General features: G+C 38.3%; 1 long non-coding RNA gene across 1 annotated transcript in view; it reads right to left on the bottom strand.

The window, feature by feature from the left end:
• The window catches only part of LOC109370907, a 26,603-nt gene extending 17,837 nt beyond the window's left edge, over window positions 1–8,766 (bottom strand). The window contains exons 1-3 of the long non-coding RNA XR_002121449.2: window positions 8,640–8,766; window positions 7,387–7,524; window positions 5,016–5,183 (exon numbers count right to left, since the gene is read on the bottom strand). This is a non-coding gene — a long non-coding RNA (uncharacterized LOC109370907). The remainder of the gene's footprint in view (window positions 1–5,015; window positions 5,184–7,386; window positions 7,525–8,639) is intronic.
• Window positions 8,767–9,028: the final 262 nt, after the last annotated feature.

Below are 9,028 nucleotides of genomic sequence, written 5' to 3'. Positions count from 1 at the left end.
TTTCCCTTCAGTCTTCAGGCCACATACAGCACGAATAGATACTGTGAGACAAATCTCTGAGCACCCATAAGGAAGAAAGGATGGAAAAGAGAGATGAAGATATGGACAAAGCCACTTAAAATAAATTAGAGCACCTCCCTAGAAACTTCACTTTCACATTTCCAAAAGCAGTGCCCTTGAGTTTAAGTTTCTGTAGCGCCTGCATTTTCACTCAGGGCTCAGTAACCTTATCTGCTGATTTATGTACCACAAGCTGGATTCTGACCCAGTGCCAGCTTTACACTCCTGTACAATGACATGTGGTGTGAATGTCTGTGCTTAACACTGACAGGAAAAACAGTGGGGCATGGGGACTGAAAAGCCAAAGCGAAGGGACTGAAGGGGATTTGGGTATATATTGGGTATTTTGAGACTCTGGCTAATATTAAGGGAAAAATTGAATGACTTTCTCTTTCAACTTCCATATTAATAGTTGAAAAACAAAATAAATGCTTCCAAATTGATCTGTAGGAATATATCCACTGAAACAGTGTAAACATAAAAACATTTTTCTGCAGATGATCATTAGGCTGCTGAAGCATATTTCATTGGGATATTTTTGATGTATAAACAGCTTCTCAACCAAGCAACATCTTAGGAAAAAATTCTCATATTTTTTTTTTCAGAATTTTCAGAAATGGAAACAAAATCATGAAATTGCTCAGCTTTGGAATGAGTGGGAATCCAAGTTTCCTATGCTGCTGAAAATACCCTTTGATGATGTTAAGATTTGTGGACTTAAATTCGAAGGCTGAAAGGCAGCAGCACAGCCATCTGGATGGATGTGTGTAGTAACAAAGGTCACAAGATCCTCATTAATTTTTGTTTCTAGGTCAAAAGCACAATATGAGCTTAACTATTTCTTAGAAAGATATGAAGTCTTCATTTAAGAAACTATAAGTACTGGGTAGTTGACCTTGGCCCTGTATGAGGCTTTACCTCTGGGGTCTGAAATCCCATCTTTATTTCTTTTTCTTTTAATAAATTAAAGGCACATTTTAAGTAGTTTTTGATCATTTACCCTCCTGTGTAATTAGATGCACAGACTGTAACATTGTGGTTTCTGTAGCAGTAAAACACCTGGGACAGTCTTCCTCTCAGCCTTCTGTGTTTACAAGGGAATTTTTATCTGACTTTATTCCACTAAAGGCTCTGGACCTTCTAAAGTCCAGCTGTAATTAGCTGCAAATGGCTGTGAATGAGACACACAGAGCAACGTGTGTAATGACTAACCTTCCATGGGCTCATAAAATATTTAGCAACTCAGTATTGCTTCAAGTAGTTGTATTAATCTAAGTCTGTGCATGCACATGCACACACAACAAACAGTAAATAGGGATGAGAGGTAAGTGAAAAGATTATTTCCTATTTGTGCAACCACCTCTTTCTAACCTTCAAGATGCGTTTGAGAAGAGAGTGATGCAGGGTGTAGATTTTCACTGCCTTTTTAATCTCTCCTTTTCCTGAAGCCTACATATGTTTTGCAATTAATGCAGGTAAAGTAGGACTGGCTGTGAGACTCCTTGTATTGTTTAAACCAATACTACTGTTTCCATGCAGCACTTCCATATCTTAGGGTATCCTCCTCAAGTGTACACTAACACTAGCTAGCTTATTACAAAGGAGAGTGTTCAATTCATATAAAATAGTATAGAATAGTACAGATGGCAACAATCACATCCTTTCGTGCAAAAATCAGAACATCAGGGGAAAAAAAAAAACAGCAACATTTGTTTAATCCTGTCTTATATTGTCTATCCTGTTTGATAGAAATTGAACATGAATAAGGGAGGGATTTTTATTTATTTGTGAATATTATTTTATGAATTCGGGATATAGATTTAATCCAAAATCCTTTTCTCAGGGAAATTCTGCCTAAGCAGCATCTTCTCTGTTCTTGTTTGGTTGCTGCCTCTTCTGTAGAACAGGCTGGCGTGATTAATCCAAACAAGAGGGATTAATTGGACAACCTTCTGTGTCCTGCAAGCAGCTCAGGGAATTGGCAAACTATTATCTGCTCAGATCCTCTATTTCATCACATGAACTCACCCTGCCTTGAGCATCACTCTATATAAAGTGAAAATGGAGAGGCTGCAAAGTGTCTCTCCTTTTTATTTATTGTGAGCACTTCTCAAAATATGTATCCACTTTATTATTTTTCCCCTTCCAGTCCAATTATTCCATGTTCTCAGGGCTGTTTTTCTTTGTAATTCACTTATTTTAATTGGTGTAGAGTTCTGAGCTGCACCAGTTTTATAGAAATGAAATATCTGAAGAGCAGTTGAACTGTGTCTCTTTACGCCTCTGTAATTTCTCTTACTTCAGAAAGAAAATGTGCTTATTGCCATCGATCAGTGGATGTGGAATGCCTTAAAATTGCTGGGACAAAACCAAATGTCATTTATTACCCATTTTCTTAAGCTAGGAGGTTAAATTCTGATGTACGTTATCTAAATTTGGAGCAACTCCAGTTCTAACATTTTGACCACAATTTTTCCAAATTTTGCATGTGTGTGGGTGCGTGTTTATACGCAGTCACTAAAGGTCAACAGCTTTCCGATGTAAAAACTATTTAATTTTTTGTTTATGATGCCTTGGGAAGGATTCAGTGGTCCAACTCTTGTCAACGGTTGCTGCTAAGAAGACCTCATACAGTACTTTAGCTTTACTCTGATACAATTGATAAGTTTAGTTACCCCTTTTACCCCTTCAGTTCTACTCTTTCTAAAATTTACTGTTTGAGTTTCTGAGTTGCAGTCCAAAAAGGTTTGCTCCTGTGTCCAAATGAAATTAGTTGGAATCGTTCTGCGTATTTACGGGACATTATATCAGGCAGTTAATCACATTCCAGTCACCAGAAATCTCATTTATCCTTCTGGATTCCTTTTCCTCAGTATGTGAAGATATAGACAATAGTATTATCTGCAAAGTGCATATTGTGTACATTAATCCAACTGCCAATGCTGCAAAAGGGTCAACTGCTTCAGAGAGAGCAAAGAATAAAGTAGTACACCATGGGCGCAATTCTTTGGATTGCCAGCTCTATGCAATAGATCACAGGGGATTTTCTGTAACTACCTTGAAAAAGATACTGAACGGGAGGCAAGAGTCCATTACTGGCAGAAGAAAAGGCCTGTCAGAAAACCCCAGGCAGCAAGGATGTAGCTAAGATCAGTACAAGAGAAAGTTTCCGCAATCCATCAAGAGAACTGTGTGCAGGTGACCCACGAATCACCTCACACCATTGTACTTTGCAGCAGGCAGTCCTTGTTGGAATTGCCCCTCTGGGCGATGAAAGCACTCTATGTGACACCTGCGAATTTGCCCTTTACTGCTGCAAACCCAAGCTGTTAAATATCACGCTCTTTTGGCTGTGATTTACTCTATTTATGGCCCTCCCTCCATCCAACCTTTCCTCATCACAAGGGATCAATTCTGGACATACAACAAAAGGCAACAATGGTTTTAATAAAAAACAGAAGGACAGGAAAGATTGATTTAGCCAATGAAGATATGCTGTACCAATGGAGAAAAAGAAAGTGGGCAGACAAGAAAGAAAAATAACAATAAAAAAAGCACACTGGTGGCATTACCAACCCACACCTACAGTAGATGAAATCAACTGCTTTCTTAATATCCCTTGTTTGTACTCTATTCAACAACTATTCTAATTTAAAGGTGACTATCTAAAAATGTTCCTAGTCTTCTATTTGACAAGAAACTACTTCAAGGAAGAAGTATAGTCCTGTAAGACCTATAAGTCTTGATGTAGAAAAGTTAATTTCTCTTGTGACCTCGTGAAAGTCTTCCTTAACTTTTGTGTTATTCTGCTTTAGCTAAAAGGAGGGGAGTAAACAATTCCAGGCTTCCCAATGTACTGTCAAAATAAAGTCCACTCAGAACTCCTTTGAGAGTGTTCTGAAAATATGGCCACTGAAATCTTCTTAAACAAAGAGAAAAATGTGCTCTATCTGAACATACAATTATTACCAATGCACATTACTATAAATATTTACAAATCCTTTTCTCTTAGAAACTTACAACTCAGTTTCCATAATGGTTCAGAAAACATAACCTGTAGATACGTATACATATCTACCAGAAACCCCCCATCAGAATTTCAATAGTGGAACTAATATTACAATACAAATACGGTCAGTAGGAGAGGGCAATAAAACAGATTACCATATATAACTGTCTCTCAGAAACTAATTTGCCTTTTATTATGCTCCTGAATGAAATGATTACATGATCTATAGAATATTGAGCCCTGTGATGATTCAGGACAGAAAGGCATGATGCTGTACCATTTATTTTTTTATATCTATACAGTTACTGTCTCCTTACTTAGCATTATACTTTGCACACTGAGAGTACAGAACATTGCAGTACTCAGCTCTACTACTGTGATTAAGTAATTACTTACAGGACCATGAGGATCACTGTAGTAGCCATGGTCCAAATCATTTGCTCATTCTCAAGGAGTGAATTTCTAACAAAGAACACACACTCATTTGTTACCTTGAACTGAGTACTGCAGGTGATACACATTGGAAATGATTTTGATCACCAGAACAACAAACTCATTGCAGAAAATCATGCAGACAGAGGTCTGTGTTCATACATGATGGAGGTATAAGGTTCAACAGAGCTGTAGATTGATGGATAATCTGTGGTGAAGCTCAAATGCACCACTGTCTCTTCACCCTCACCCATGGAATGAGGTACCCAGAAGCTCTAAGACCCAGTCCCAGCCAATCTTCAGCCTTGATAAATGCTACAAGTAACGTATCTTTTTGGTTAAGCAAATTCACTCCTGCATTGTTGTAAGTATGGAATTGGATGAAACCTGAACTAGATAATTTCACATATAACACGATTTCCAAGTGATCAGACAAACTTTATGTTAAATTTCATTTCATAGAGTGGGAACATCACAAGACATACGTTGCTATAAACAAACTGATAAGAATTACCTGTGAAATGGACTCTTATTTCAGGCACTACTTGCTCAAAAGTCCTGCAAAACATGCAAGCAGAAATCAAGGATATTTTTGTTTTGCCATGTCTATCAGGTAGCTCATCGGGATCACGCTGCACAATCTCCTGCGCCAGGATTCAGCCACCTTGCCATCTGTAATCATCTGCAAAACCAAAACATGTTCTCAAGTTAAATAAATCTTTAATAGCTGGAGTCCACGATGTCGTCTCAGTGTGCACACAATGACGTCTCTCTCTCTCAAAAAGCAGTGCCAGAAAACCATCAAGAAGTGCACAAGTCAGTCCTGGAATTTGCCGCCATTCATGCGAAACAAATGTGTTCCTCTGCACCCTCAACAGCAATGTACTTTTCAAAATAGCCCATGGCAAAATTTTCAAGAAAAATTAAACTAACTACCAGACAAATCCGCCTTTGGCAGGAGGCTTTTGATTTCATGTCTTTGAAGAAACATTATACTCCATGGAAGAGAAAGAAGAAATACCTGCCAAAAGAAAGTATCCTTGTTCCTTCCTCACAAGTCCCATATGTATGCACAAATTCATCAAAGTATACATCTTAGTAACAGAATTTCATCAGCTCTTAAGAGGACATTTTTGCATAATACAAGCAGGTTTATTTGATTTTTTATTTTTATTTTTATTTATTTATTTATTTTTTGCACAAAAGCAGAAAGGTCCAAAGGTTTCAGCAACAGAATCTTAAATGTTTTTTATGCGGTTCGTATTCTTGTGGACTTGAATTTATAATGAAAGAGAGTGGAATGCTGTTTATCAGGTAGTGTGGATGGCATCCATTTCTGCTGCAAAGAGGAAGTAAAGCTAAGCTGAGTCTTAACAGGTACCTAAGAATGATCTTTGCTCTCTTAACAAATACAGATTTTATCCAATTGGATTGTAGGTTCTTAAGAGCAAGGATATAGGATGTATATTTGTGCATGTAACAAAAACATTATCACCTTCAAGTTTCTGGAAAATATTATTTATTAGCATCATTTGAAGCATTAAAATAACCATGATAAATTGAACCTAATTTAAGGCACAACAGTTAATTTACTAGAGTGCTGTCTATTACTGGAGATGGAGACATAATATTTTTCTGCCCATCTTTTCGTGAGATTCAAATCCTCCTCTTATTTGTATCCCAAGAATCTACATTAATTCCTGTGGAAATAATAGAACATTCCAGATTCATTTCACTGAGCTTGAAAGAAAATGTGGCCCTTCTTACTTAAGCATGCACCAATCTTGTTTAGAAATGAATTTTTTAAAATGAAATACAATGTATTGTAATGCCATACACTCTACAATATAGAACTCCAGAAAGGGAAAGCAGAATGGGAAATTTAGCACTGTAATTGGAGAATGTAGATGAAATGTGATTTGGTCAGTGCAGAATTTTCATTTTGGTAGATGTTGTGTAACTATCTCGACCTCTCTGTTACCCACCTACAAAGTAGTACAAACTCTGAAGGACTCAAAGGCTTTTTAGAAATTCAATTTGTGTAAAGCAAGGTAGAAAAGCTTTAAAAAAACCCAACCCTTGCTATTCAAAGCATGAATGCCCCTTCAACCTAGTATTTCTATTGAATTTTCAGACTCTTCTTATGAATACATGTCGGGCACTCTGGCATGCTGCTAGGTTAAGGGTTCTCCCATCTATTGATCTCAGTACAATAAGAGGTAATCAGAGCTACTGAAATTTGATTTTTATGTGATGGAAATGTGCTGAATCATAGCTTATTGTTACAGCTGTGTGTTTCAGAAACATTTATAAAATGGGTAGGAAGAGGGCTAAATCAAATCATATTCAATGCATGTAGGATAAATGTCTTTAGAAAGCATGAAGGGTCATCAGAAACAAACCCTGTACGGAGAAAGAAGTCCCTAAGACAATCATCAAAAAGAGTGCGAGCATTAGAAATGCACAGTAAAAAATATGGAAAAGGTGATGAAATAGTAAAGTACACAGTAAATGTAATGATATAGCTAGAGAAAATAGCAAGTCACTAACTTGCTATGAGAGTAGGAATTTAGAAGTACAAATGTAGACATATTTGTACAGAGAAGATATGCACCTATGTAGGAGAGGGATATCAGTTGTCTATATATATTGTCTATACGTAGATCTAGTTACACTTATAAATCCAATGCGCATTATTTCAAATCGACAAAACCAAATCGCTATGGAAAAAAGTCAACAAATGCAGCATCTCCCCCACGCTGAGTCTCAGTTTTACGTGATAAGTAAGCTTTGCTTTTCATTTAAAAATTCAGATAGGTTTTAAAACATAGTATCTGTTTTTAAAATGCAAAAATACAAATAGTAACCGATTCTCCATTACTTACCCATTACTTCTATTTCTTTCTCTGAGCTGGGTTAGTGTGTATAAATACTTCATGAGAATCTTATTTATAGAGGCTCAGATAAAATGAAGCTTTGAAACCAAAAATATTAACTCTGGGATCCCTGGTATAATTGGATGTCTGTAAGTATAAGAGTTAGAATGAAAGTACATAAATACGTCATAAAACATGATTTAGGACAAAATGAAAATTGTAAAAGCTGAAGGCCATCATTTTTTAAAACAAACAAACAATAAGCTCAGTTGTATCTAAGAACAACAAAAATATCATTGGTTTCCTTTGTGCCAGGTTCACAAATATGATCAGCGATAGTATAATCTAAAGAACATTCTGGGTGACAAAGATTAATATTATTGTTAATATTATTGTTGTGATTATGTATTAGTGGGGCATCATGATGACACACAAATTAAGTACTATTAATTAGCTCCTATATTTCACACTAGAGATGGCATCATTTCAGAATTTGCTAACAAGAAAACTAATTAGTGTTAACTTAGCTTAGATGATGACTTCTGTGGTCTGGATATTTGCCCAGAAGGGGCTGGATGCGGATCCTCGAAGCCATTTCACAAAGGTCACATATTCTCACAGTTCTTCATAGTCAAAGTGCATGGGAGAACACATCGAGGCCTTTGGTCATATGGATCTCTATCACAGATGGTGGCAATTCCAAACCTGCTCCAAACTCAGAGCATAGCTGGAAGTGCCATTGCCCCAACATGGGTCCTTCCTGCTGCCAGGAGCTGCCAAAGTTTGCAGGCAGCAAAGAGTGGCTTCTAACGAACTCATCTGTTAACGAGTACTGCTTGCTACTTGTTAGGACATTTTGTGTGACTACAAACCCAACAGGAAAACATCAGTCTATTTCATTTCTTGGTGTGAAATGATGAACATGGCTCTATTTCACAACAAAACAGCCTCAATTAAAAGAGGTGAGTGCTGGCATTTAGAGATGTGGGTGTTGGTGTTTTTGTCTCTTGCAAAGTGGCTGTGAAACTAAATCTTTGCTAACAGCTTAGAAAGTGAACTGCACGTGGTTGTGGAGTCTCAGCTCCATGGGTTTGAGCAGGGCAGCACAAATGGCTGCAGGGAGCAGCTGTGGAGGTCTGCGCTCATGGCCAGCCCAGAAGGAGCAGCCTAAGGGAACTGAAACTGCAGCTCCCAGCTAACAGAGGAAAAGAGACATAAATAGGAATTTCCATTCTTTGGGTGACTCTGGACCATCCACTCACTTGGGGGAGGTGAGTGCAGCTTGAGATGTGACTGTTCCAGCCTGCGGGACCAGAAGATGGCAGCGAAGAAGGCAGAACCTTCTGGAACTGCCTGGATGGGGTCAGCCCCACACATCCTGAGGGCAGGCAAGGCTCCATCCCCATTGGCTGGGGCGAGGCGGGATGCAGCGCTATTGGTTGGGGCCAGCTGTGGAGGCGGGCTCAAGCAGAGGGGCACGAAGCACCTGAGGGCAGCCGCCATTTGCAGCCCCTCAGAGCAGCAATGCCATGCACTGTGTGTACTGCAGTCCGCTTAACCACCCTCGTGTTTCTTGTTCTGCTCCCTTTGAAGGGCCACCGTTAGCTCTCAAAAACAGGCTGGCGTTTGTATAATCGCTGCTGTATTTTCT

The sequence above is a fragment of the Meleagris gallopavo genome, chromosome 24, assembly GCF_000146605.3.
Source record: "Meleagris gallopavo isolate NT-WF06-2002-E0010 breed Aviagen turkey brand Nicholas breeding stock chromosome 24, Turkey_5.1, whole genome shotgun sequence".
NCBI classification, from domain to species: Eukaryota; Metazoa; Chordata; class Aves; order Galliformes; family Phasianidae; genus Meleagris; species Meleagris gallopavo.
The sequence above is the reverse complement of the archived record's forward strand: the minus strand, read 5'-3'. Positions and strand labels throughout refer to the sequence as shown.